This window comes from Primulina eburnea, chromosome 2 (genome assembly GCF_022965805.1).
Source record: "Primulina eburnea isolate SZY01 chromosome 2, ASM2296580v1, whole genome shotgun sequence".
NCBI classification, from domain to species: domain Eukaryota; kingdom Viridiplantae; phylum Streptophyta; class Magnoliopsida; order Lamiales; family Gesneriaceae; genus Primulina; species Primulina eburnea.
Genome location: NC_133102.1, coordinates 17001940 through 17015364, shown reverse-complemented (window position 1 = coordinate 17015364; position 13425 = coordinate 17001940).

The following is a 13425-nucleotide window of genomic DNA, read 5'->3' as shown; positions in this document are numbered from 1 at the left end:
GGATTGACATTTGATACAGAGAGTAGACCGTTGCGACTTGCTGCGATTCAGATTGAGCAGACCTGATTATGAGGATCAGAGAAGCGCAGAGACCGATCCAAGTGTGCAGAGATCGATTGATATGGTCAGAGCTGGACATATCTCAGAATTCAGGTCAGAGATTCTGTTCTGTATTGATAAACCGTTCTAGTGGTGCCAGATGTTTCAGATTTGTGTAAGGCTCGAAGATTTAGTTATCATAATCAGAGGGATTCGTTGATAATTAAGATTATTGTAGATGTATTTCATTGGAGGAAAGAAAGGAAATGTATAATAAGATGTGAAAGATACAAAGAATAGTAAGGTGAAGAATAAATGTAAAGGGCCGAAGCTATGGCGCATATGCGCGAAGGAATGCGCGCATATGCATGAAAATTCCAGTAGTAGCATTGGCGCATATGCGCGGAAAGAGTGGCGCATATGCGCGACAGGTACAGCAGCCTGGGCGCATATGCGCGGAGAGTAGAGTGCATATGCGCGGAGCGTCCAGAACCATTGGCGCATATGCGCGAGTTAGTGGCGCATATGCGCGAGTGCTAAATCTGCCGAGACAGTAGGTTCGGCGCATGCGCGAGTAATGCCGCGCATATGCGCGAGACGTGTAATGCAAAGGATTTGCCATGTGTATTGAGGCATGCAAGGTATATATATCTTGGCACGAATTTTCCTTCATTCCATCAGAAATAATCGAGAGTTGCAGAGGAAAAGCTCCAACTTCCTTCCACTTTAAATGGTGATTTCATAAGATTAATCATCCAAATTCAAATCCGACTCGGTTTTGAGCTCCTCTCGTTATTAGCTACAAAGTGACGTAAGTTTTCTTTGATTCCAGCATGTTTTGAAATATATGGATTGGGGAAATTATGAATTACACTAGATTATGTGTTCTTGTTAAGTTGAGGATTGTAGAATCGAAACCGGATTGAAAAACGGATGTCATATGCTATTTTAATGGGATTTTAGTTGTATAACTTGAGTTATGTGCAGATTTGGGAGAGTATAATGTATTTATGAGATCGATTATTGATTCTTGAAATGGGATATTGGTCTATGTTGGTATATGTTGAAAATTTGATTGACCGGTATCGAGAATTACGTCGTTATGCCGTCAAATTGTATCGAGATCACGTAGTAACTTGGTTATGTGTTGATTTAGATTAGAAATTGATAGAGTGCGTATCCACATTTCCATTTCAGATTCGTATTGGCGACGTGACAGCGATTCTACGACGAAAGGTATAGTACATGTTTTGTTTGGGGAATCACGACTCAAATGAGATCACATTTGAGTTTCCCAACCAAAATCACATACTTGTTTTATTGTTTACTTGATATGATTATGATTGTTATAGATTTGTTTATAGAACTTGTATGCAATCTTGCTATGCTGTTTACAGATCATGGGATTGCATTTGATTATGCTTGTTTACAGATTTTGTATTCATGCATTAAGATAGGGCAGTCTGGAGATCAGGCAGACTACTAGATGTTCGGCGATATCTCAGCTTAGGGGAAGATCACCGCCCCTATTGTAGACGCGGATACAGATCAGGCCGAAGTCTAGGAATAAGACGTACAGCACCTCGATTGGTAGGGTAGGTGACAGCCAGTGACGTCTTATTCACAACGGGATCCCTAGAGTTCTAGTCGAGTCGATCTAGACATGATTAGACTCGCATTGCATGATTATATGAATGACATTCATATTAGCATGTTTCATGTTTTAGATTGTTTTATGCATGTTACATGTTTATACTGGGATTTGTTCTCACCGGTTTTCCGGCTGTTGTTATGTCTGTATGTGTGCATAACAACAGGTGGGGCAGGATCTGGGTCGAGACAGAGATGATCGTGATAGCGTGGTGATCTCGGGCGCAGCAGAGGACTAGTGGTTCTTTTGTTATACTTGTACTACCGTTTGTTTATAGATGGTATTGAACACTAGTTGTAAGAACAAGACTTGTACTTTTGTTTATATTGTAAGTTAAATAAGAATTATGTTTGTTTAGTTACATTTGATTTAATGTAAAAAGCAAAAATTTGACCCACGTTTTTAATAACAATCCATTTAATCCCAAGAAAAAGAATTAGAGCCCGGGTCCCCACAACAGGTGGTATCAGAGCGATAGTTCCTTTAGACTGAGATAGGATAGAATGAGCGGGGTAGATCGAGTCTTCTTCCTTGCTTGATGATGTGCTAGCATGATTATTGCTTTCCTATTACATGTTGTGTTTTTGATTTCTTTCAGCATGTGATTGACTGAATCAGAACTGATTCTAGATCAGAGGTAACTGACTAGAGGATGGCTGAGACAGTTGTATATTTTATACTAATCCTTTGGATTATTAGATATGCCTCCTAGAAGAGCAGCACCTCTACGACCAGCAGCGCCAGAACAGGGGAGCACATCCGGAGATCCTATGGATGTTACGGCGACCCCTATGGAGACGTTGCTGAAGCGATTCCAATCCTTTCGACCTCCCACATTAAAAGGTACCGAGAATGCCATCGAGTGCGAAAGTTGGCTTGAGGATATTGAAATGCTGTTATTCGACTCTTTGGTACAGTGATGAGAAGAGAATAAAGCTAATTGGCCATCAATTGCAAGATATAGCCAAGAATTGGTGGTTGAACATTAGGAGAGCTTTAGAGCAGCGGGGTACCGAGATTACTTGGAAGGTTTCAAGACGGAGTTCTATCAGCGTTTCTTTCCCATCTCCTATCCAAGATAAAGGTGCAGAATTTGCCAATCTGAGGCAAGGGCAATTGAACATTGAGGAGTACGTTGCCAAATTTTCCTCTTTGCTTCGTTTTGCACCCCATGTTTCAGGAAATGATGAGGCCATGGCAGATCAGTTTATAAATGGCCTGAATCCAGATATCTTTACGTTGGTCAATACTGGGAGACCCGATAATTTCTCGGATGCATTGAATCGTGCCAAAGGAGCTGAAGCAGGATTGCTTAGGCAACGGAGTGCTCCGTATGTTGCACCGAGTCCGAGACCGCCACTACCTCCATCCCAAGTTCCTCCTCCTCGATTCGAAAGTGGTGGTAGTAGTAGTGGACGCAAAGAACAGCTGAAGGAAGGGGAAACAGTTTAAGCGACCTGGGAGCAGTTCGTCGAGCTCCAGCGGATCAAGACAGAGTGGTTTTCAAGTTCAGAGTGCAGTGTATTGCAGTTCTGTGGAGGTAGGCATGCGACTGAACAGTGCCAGGAGTTACAGGCCGATGCAACATTTGTAGGCAACCGGGGCATTTTGCCAAAGTCTGTCCCCAGAGGAGTGTACAGCAAGGCCAGAGTGGAAGAGCATCCGGTTCCGTACCTCAGTTTGAGCGGCAGGCATCATCAGTTCACTCTTTTCAGCCTCCACCGCACAGACTCACCCAGAGGCCGAGGTAGTCAGACTGTGACTCAACCTCCGAGGCAACAGGCTCAAGTGTTTGCATTGACCGAAGAGCAAGCACAAGATGCACCAGATGATGTTATAGCAGGTAACTGCTCTCTTTATGGTTATCCTGCTTATATCTTGATAGATACAGGTGCATCGCATACATTCATTTCAGAACGATTTGCATTGTTGCATTCTTGCCTGTTGAGTCTTTGTAGATGTTGTCTATTAATTCTCCGTTGGGAAGTGGATTGATATCTGTAACTACGGTTAGACATTGCATTCTACAGTTTGAGGGCATGAGATTGACCTAGATTGTATAGTGTTGGGTCTAGCTGATTTTGATTGTATAGTCGGTATTGACATGCTAACAAAGTACAGAGCTACCGTGGATTGTTTCCACAAGATTGTCAGATTCAGACCCGAGATGACAGACGAGTGGAAATTCTACGGGAAGGGTTCCAGATCTCGGATTCCCTTGATTTCGGCTCTTACTATGAACAGATTGTTACAGAAAGGAGCGATGGTTTCTTTATTTATGCTGTAGATGCAGAAGTCGAGCCCGGCATTGGCAGATATACCAGTAGTGCGGGAATTTCCAGATATTTTTCCAGATGAGATCCCAGGATTACCTCCGGTTCGTGAGGTAGATTTCAGTATTGATCTTACACCAGGTACCGTCCCTATTTCGAGAGCTCCGTATAGGATGGCACCCATCGAACTAAAGAATGAAAGCACAGTTAGAAGATCTTCTGGCCAAGGGATATATCAGACCTAGTGTATCTCCTTGGGGCGCTCCGGTGCTGTTTGTGCGAAAAAAGGGTTCGATGCGATTGTGTATAGACTACCGGCAACTGAACAAGGCAACGATCAAGAATAAATATCCTTTGCCTAGGATTGATGATTTTTGATCAGTTGCAGGGATCCTCTGTGTATTCGAAGATTGATTTGCGTTCTGGGTATCATCAGCTCAGAGTTCGAGATATAGACATACCAAAGACAGCATTTCGAACCAGGTATGGACATTACGAATTTATTGTCATGCCTTTTTGTAATGCCCAAGAATATAGAATTGATAAACCAAGATTGTTAATCTTCGTTAATGTAAGACTCGAAAGATATGAGAATGCATGACATGCAATGAGGGAAGAAAGATTTGAGAAACCAGGTGTTGCATGATCAGAAAGCTAGAATTTAGAAGTTTGCACGACCGCACCCGCGGTGCTAGCACGAACGCCACCCGCGGTGCATGTGCAGAAAATGAAGTACAAATCCCGTAGACACACCGCACCCGTGGTATTCGACGGAGCGCACCGCGCTGATGACACCGCACCCGCGGTCTTGCAAGAAGCGCACCCGCGGTTATGAGCTGCCGAGAGAATGGCTAGGATCACCGCTTGAGGCGCCACCCGCGCTCCTTACACTCACCGCACCCGCGGTCATGCGTGTTGCATGAAAAATGATGCCACGTTTCATGAAATGCAGCAGTATATATATAGAGGAATGACACGTTTTCCTCAGAATTTCAGAAAGGGATCGGTCGACATTTTGATAGAAATCCTTACGCCTTTTTGATTGGCGATTGTGAAGGACCGTTCATCAGAATTCGAATTTGAACGTAGTACCGTACTCCTCTCGACTCGAGCTACACAGGACGTAAGTTTATTACGTTTTGAGATGTTTTGGAAATATGATGTGTTAGAACTGTATTATGGTTCAGATATGGTGGTTTGCTACCGTAGGTATTGTATAACGAAGTCAGATTTACGAATAGACTGTTTATACAATTGTTATGATTTTCTGAAGATATTGATTTAGATTGAACACTAGATGGTATTGTTCCTGATTCAAGAATGGAGAAATGATTATTCTCATATGTTCTGAATAGATTATTCGGTATAATTGTGGAATCAGACTGAGGAAATTATACCATATGTCTGTGTTATGAATTAGATATGATATCAGTGATGTTGTGATTTACGGAGTTACAAGACTGTGTTAGTATGCCGTTGAAACATCAGTTATTTAGATTGATCAGATTATATACTGAGTTGAGTATTGATCAGACAGATCGTGAATTGAGTTACACATTGATACAGTGTATTTGATATTGTCATCTCAGACTTGATATGGACAGATTGGACTCGAGACTTCGTCTTCGTCAGACCAGGACGACAAAGGTATAATTCATGTGATATCTGGGAAAATATAACTCAAATCAGTTCTCATTTGAGTTTCCCAATAAAATCACATACTTGATTATTGTTTATCTGTTGATATAATTGTGATTTGTTTATAGACTTTATATTCAAATCCTTTGAAATGAACATGCTTTGTTTACAGATTGTTATACATTGCATTTGAGATAGGAAAGTTTGACAGATAGTCAGATTTCTAGACGTTCGGTGTATCGTTACATAGGAGCAGACACCCTCCTATTGTAGATTATTCGATACAGATATGACCGAAGTCTAGGAGTAAGACGTACGTCACCCCGATTGGGAGGGTAGGTGACAGACAGTGACGTCTTATTCACCCCGGGATCCCTAGAGATATAGTTGAGTCGAGTCTAGACATGATTTGACTAGATCTGCATGTGGTTATGAATGTGGTTTCATAGACTATGAAACCCATGTTTATTGCTTTCAGTCATGACAGCATGTTTATATGACTTGATTTAAATTGCATGTGTATCTGAATTGGGTTGCATGCTTATTTTGATTTGATTTCATAGATTATGAAATCTATTACTTTTGAATATGTTCATGATAGCATGTTTTATGATTTAGATTGTTTCTGTACATGCTTACCATGTTTTATACTGGGATTTGTTCTCACCGGAGTTATCCGGCTGTTGTCGTGTCTGTATGTGTGCATGGCAACAGGTGGGGCAGGATCTGGGTCTCGAGCTAGATGAGAGATTGATGATAGCGTGGAGATCTCGGGCGTTGAAGATTTCTAGTGTTTACTTATTAGACTTGTACTACTGATATTTGTAGTTGGTATTTAAACACTAGCGTATGATTGTACTAGACAGACTTGTAGGTACATTATGTTGTTTAATTAATATAGAGAAATGTTAGGTTTTAATTATACATTTGAGTTTATGTTAAAAGCAAAAATTTGACCCACATTTTCGAGCAAAGATCCAATAAATCCCAAAAGAATTGAGTTAGAGCCCGGGTCCCCACAACAGGTGGTATCAGAGCGATAGATCCTTTAGATTGAGATAGTCAGAGTTGATAGATTCTTTAGACTGAGATAGAAGAGAATGAGCGGGGTAGATTGAATTTTCTTTTCTTGCATATGATTGCTAGCATGAGAATTATGTTAATGTTGACTTACATGATATGTGCTAGCATGATTTATCGCTTTCCCTATTACATGTTGTTTGTTATCTGAGTTGATTGCAGCCTGTAATGGTTAAGCCTGAATCAGAACCAAGTCTGGATCAGAGGTATATGATCAGAGGAGGGCTGAGACAGACTGTATAGATTGGGTACAAATCTGTTTGATATTCAGATATACCGCCTCGGAGATTTCCAGAAAGGGGCAGTACTTCGACTGAACAGATAGATGTAAGGCCCGACATGTTATCAATTTTATGAGATCCCGAAAAGAAAATAAATTTGATGGCATTTTTGTAATTAAGTGGAAAAATACTTGATTTAAATTTGATGGCAATTTCGTAATTATTGGGGGGCCAATTTGCAAATAGTGAAAAGTTGAGGGACTAAAGTGCAAATATGGCAAGTTGAGTGGGACACTTGTCACCACCATACAACTTGTTATATACATTTGCATTTCCCTTTAAATCTTGAAGAAAGAATCGAGACTTCCATGAATTAAAATTCCTCAAGCTTCATTTTACCTTAAAAATTTGATTGTTCAAGATCCGGCAATCAGAATTTAAATCTGAACGCAGTATCGAGCTCCTCTCGACTCGAGCTACACAAGGACGTAAGTATTGTTACATTTTGAGATGTTTTGAAAATATGATGTTGTCAGAATTGAATATGATTCAGATATGGTGTTTCTACTACCGTAGACATTGTATAATCGAAGACAGATTGAAGAATAGACTGTTTATACAATTGTTATGATTTTCAGAAGATATTATTTGAGATGGAACTCGAGAATTTGATTGTTCTTGATTCAAGAATAGAGAAATAATTATGTTTACGTATTCTGGATAAATTATTCAGTATATATGTGAAGTCAGGTCGAAGAAATAATACCGTATATCTGTGTGATGAATTTAGTGTTTCTTGAATTGAATTTGATAGATAGTGATATGCTGAAATTAGAAGAATGATAATATGGTATTGATTACGAGTTCTGATATGATATTTGTGATGTTGACATCGACGGGTTTATCAAGACTGTATTGTTGTACCGTTGAAACATCAGCTGATTCAGATTGATTAGATTCAGAAATGATTTCGATTATATCGTGATATTGTTGATATGAATCAGATTGTATTTGTTCAGATATTGATCAGATTTTGTACTGAGTTGAGTATTGATCAGAACAAATTGTTAATTGAGTTACACATTGATACAGTGTATTTGATATTGTCATTTCAGATTTGATATGGACAAACTGGACTTCGAGACTTCGTCTTCGTCAGACGGGGACGACAAAGGTATAATTCATGTGATATTCGGGAAGAAACAACTCAATTGAGATCACCATTTGAGTTGCCCAATAAATCACATACTATATCCTTGTTTATAAATTTGTTTATAGAACTTGTATGCAAATCTTGCTATGCTTTGTTTACAGATCATGTTGCGTTGCATTAAGATGATTATGCTTGTTTATAGATTGTGTATTCATGCATTAAGATAGGAAAGTCTGCGAGATCATCCAGACTTCTAGACGTTCGGTGATATCACAGCTTAGGGGAAGATCATCGCCCCTATTGTAGACGTGGATACAGATCAGGCCGAAGTCTAGGAATAAGACGGACAGCACCTCGATTGGGAGGGTAGGTGACAGACAGTGCCGTCTTATTCACCCCGGGATCCCTAGAGTTATAGTCGAGTCGAGTCTAGACATGATTTGACTAGAACTGCATGTGTTTAGAGATGTGGTTTCATAGATTATGAAACCCATGGTTATTGCTTTCAGTCATGATAGCATGTTTATCTGAATTGAGTTGAATGGCATGTTTATCTGAATTGAGTTGCATGCTTATTTTGATTTGACTTCATAGATTATGAAATATATTACTTTTGAATATGAACATGATAGCATGTTTTATGATTTAGATTGTTTCTATACATGCTTACCATGTTTTATACTGGGATTTATTCTCACCGGAGTTATCCGGCTGTTGTCTTGTTTTGTATGTGTGCATGACAACAGGTGGGGCTGGATCGGGGTCAAGAAGATGATGAGAGAAGACGAGTTTAGCGTGGTGATTCCGGACTTATTGTAGATTTGATTTTAGTACTTGAAATTAGTATTTGAATCTTAGATTTAGGTTGTACAGTGTTGTACCTTTATACTGAAATGTAATTTTATACAGATATGTATATTATTAGATGCCATTACCTTCCGCACTTATAATTTAAAAAGAAAAATTTTAGACCCTGTTTTATCTTAATTGATAATTAAATCCCAAAGATGATTAAGAAGATGATTAGCGTCCGGGTCCCCACAACAGGTGGTATCAGAGCATTAGGTTCCAGAGTTGAAGGTTCCTTTAGCGATAGAGCCTTTAGATTGAGATAGTCAGAATTGATAGATCCTTTAGATTGAGATAGAATAGAATGAGCGGGGTAGATGAATTTTCTTTCCTTGCATGTGTGTGCTAGCATGAGATTATGTGTTACTGCATTAAGATACATGTTTACCTGATTATTTGATTTAAATTGGTATTATGTATTCTTGAGTATGAATCAGATCGGATTCCTGATCAGCAGTAAGATGATCAGGGAAAGATTGGCACAGAATAGTAGTATTGGGTTACTAATGGTTTTGGTAATCAGATATACCTCTCCGAAGGATTCCGGAAAAAGGCAGTACTTCGTATGATCAGACAGATATATCAGAACCCCCGATAGATGTTTCAGAGACTCCGATGGAAACCAAGTTGAAAGAATTTCAGTTACTTCAGCCGCCGATTCTGACTGGTATTGAGACTTCTGAAGATTGTGAGAACTGGTTGGATGACATGGAAATACTGTTAAATTTACTTGATTGTTCAGATGAACAGAAAATTAAATTGCTATTTCATCAGTTACGAGAGGGTGCAAGGAATTGGTGGAGTACGATGAGAGGCATATTAGGACTACGTGGTACGGTGATCACGTGGGAAGTTTTCAAAGCTGAATTCTATCAAAGATTTTTCTCAGTTTCGTACCGGGAAGACAAAAGAGCAGAATTTGAGAATTTAAGACAAGGCCAACTGAATATTGAAGAATATGTTGCTAAATTCTCTACACTACTGCGTTTTGCTCCTCAGTTAGCTGGGAATGATGAAGCTGTAGTGAGTCAGTTCGTCAGAGGATTGAATTCGGAGATAGTTGCATTGATGAATATGCAACGACCTTACCATTTTGCTGATGTTTTGAGTAAAGCAAAGAGAGCTGAAGCGAGTCTGATTAGACAGTTAGGGAGGTTGTGTGTGAAGCAACCCCGACACAGCAATCCACTCTTCGATTTGAGCGTGGCAGTACGAGTGGAAAGCAAGAGTTGCTAAAAGCTCGGACGAAACAGTTCAAGAGATTAGGCAGTGGTTCCTCTAGTTCCAGTGGTTCCAGTCCGAGCTATACTGGAGTGTATTGCAGGACTTGTGGAGGGCGACATTCCACAGAGCAATGCCAAGGAGTGCTTGGTAGATGCAATATTTGTAGACAAACGGGACACTTTGCTAAGGTTTGTCCCTAGAAGGGTTCTCGAAGATTCTAGGGAGCAGAGTCATTGGTGATAATGACAGAAGAACAGATTCAGAACACATCATAGGTACTATTCTTTTATGATTAATTGCATATGTATTGATATGTACTAATGCATTCTTTATGAGTATCTATGGATGAATAGCAGAGAGATATGCTTTATTGTGGAGTTTATTTATACTGTAGTATTGATTTCCTTGATTGTTGAGGAAAAGGTTGATATCTAAGATTTCTATGATATATATATATACTGCAGTAAGATAAGAATGAGAGTGAATTAGATTGTGAAGTACTTGTGTTTTCTGATTGAAGCATTATTGACATTTATACGCTGAACAAGTACAGAGATATTGTAAAAATTGTTCCAGAAATAGTAAGATTCAGACAAGATCTGAATGATAAACGGAGATTTTCCGATAAGGATTTTAGATTCAGAATTCCTTTAATATTTGTACTGTCTATGACTCGATTAATACAGAAAGGAACAGATGGTATCCTTATGTATTCAGTAGACCCACTGAAATCGAGTTTCGCACTTACAGATTTGATAATAATGTAAGGGTGGACTGATAATTGCCTAGATAAGATTTCAGATGGGTTTTATATCAGAAGGATAGATTTTAGAATTTAAATGAGATTAGGTATTGTTTGCATGTTAGAATTCAGTACCGAATGACATTGAATATACAGAATGATACTGAATGATTAGACAGAATTGGAAGAATTGACAGATGGGAATATTGCTAAGATTTACAGTTGATTGAATATTCTTTCGAAGATACTGCAATTCTGTTTATAGATTGACAGATTTTGTGTTCAGAGGTATTTGAAGATTTATGATTGTTATATCTCTGATACTTGATATGTTAGCAGCGTCTGATCGATTGAATTGAATATTTGAAGATTTTATTGAATATTCAGAGAACGACGATTATTGTATACAGAAATTATGTAGTTGAGACAGAAATCATCGACTGTAAACGACACAGAACTATCAGATATTTCAGAAATATCAGAAAGTTATTCTCTGATTTGGGCAGATTATTTTATTGATTCTTGTTATGTCTATGCTTGAGTATTGTTATTGTTCCACATCAGTATTTGAGATATCTTATATTGTTTTGGGAGCATACTCTATTTGCAGATGAGATATAGCAGTTGATCTGGGCAGTATGAAGATTGGTCAGTCAGTCAGCATTAACCGTTGCTAGAATTCGTTATTTTATGAGTTTCTAAACTCACTAGATCAGTATAGGTTCTTTCTATTCTGAATTTGATTTGATATTATGGTTATTCTGAGTTAGTGTTGATACAGTTTATCGTAAACGATGAAAATATGACAGTTCAGAAATGTAATCAGAATGTTCAGAACTTGATTTCGATAATCAGAACAGAGTCTCGATCAGAGTACCAGGTATATGATTTTATGTTTGTATGAGATTGCTTATCTCATGATATCAGAATGTTTCAGAATGGTATAACAGAATTGATATCTATAGTCAGAGCCGAATACCAGGTAGGTATTTCTTCTTTAATTTATGTTATTTACTGATTGTTTATGTAGAATCGTTCGAATCTGAAATCACAGATAGTGTCAGAAATACACAGTTGTGGATTCAGTTTTCATTCTTCTGATCGAGAATGTATGATATTTGAACAGACAGTATTGATATAGTCAGATTAAATCAGTTGTGGCAGAAATTATACCGAAACGTTGGCAGAAATTGTACTGATATGTTTGAATCGCTAACAGAATAGACCGAAAGATAGAAATTAGAAGATCATTACAGATTTTGTATATCTATGAATAGAAATGGGAGTGCATTTCTATGGCTTTCGTCATGAAAGTACCGTCATTTTATCCAGATTGAGATATAATATGATTATGATTGACAGAGTACTCAATCTATATTTATTAGTTTGTACAAGATGACGTACAAACATGACAAAATGACATGATCAATGTCAAGAAATGTTCAGATTGAACAAGAAAAGTGAAGTAGATTAGATCAGATTGTGATTTTGATTGAGGTTGTACTTGTGATCGAATATATCATAAGCTCTTTCACAGATTTTCACAGATTGACAGACAGTTAGAGTGTATTATCCAGATATTAGAGGATATTTGTGGAGTTGTAGTGCTGGATGTTAACACTAATTGACATGATATATTGTCACTGTATGAGTTATTGTGTGATGATAGCTATCAAAGGAATATTGAGATAGCTATAGACAAGACATTATACATTGAATACTACAGATTTCTTTTGAAGAAGATTCGAAAGAAGATGAAGATGGTTCAGAAAGAATAGATGTCATAAACCAACATCGGATGATGATGATTCGTATTTGAAGTCGAAGATTTAATATATCCTTGAATGGGATAATCAGATTTCATAACAAAAGATGGTATTGATTTGTTATGAGCTAGAGTGTGGTATATACGGATGTTGTATAGCCAGTATTACGAGGTTGATTTTGTCAGAGTTATTGTGAAAGCTAGAATCTGATATGAGATTAAGATTACAGAATGATTTCATTGAGATGAGGTTTCTGATTAACCTCTATTATACGTTTCGTTTGGATATCTGAGTTGATTTACTGAGATTTCGAGGACGAAATCATGTCTCAGAGGGGGAGAATTGTAAGGCCCGACATGTTATCAATTTTATGAGATCCCGAAAAGAAAATAAATTTGATGGCATTTTTGTAATTAAGTGGAAAAATACTTGATTTAAATTTGATGACAATTTCGTAATTATTGGGGGGCCAATTTGCAAATAGTGAAAAGTTGAGGGACTAAAGTGCAAATATGGCAAGTTGAGTGGGACACTTGTCACCACCATACAACTTGTTATATACATTTGCATTTCCCTTTAAATCTTGAAGAAAGAATCGAGACTTCCATGAATTAAAATTCCTCAAGCTTCATTTTACCTTAAAAATTTGATTGTTCAAGATCCGGCAATCAGAATTTAAATCTGAACGCAGTATCGAGCTCCTCTCGACTCGAGCTACACAAGGACGTAAGTATTGTTACATTTTGAGATGTTTTGAAAATATGATGTTGTCAGAATTGAATATGATTC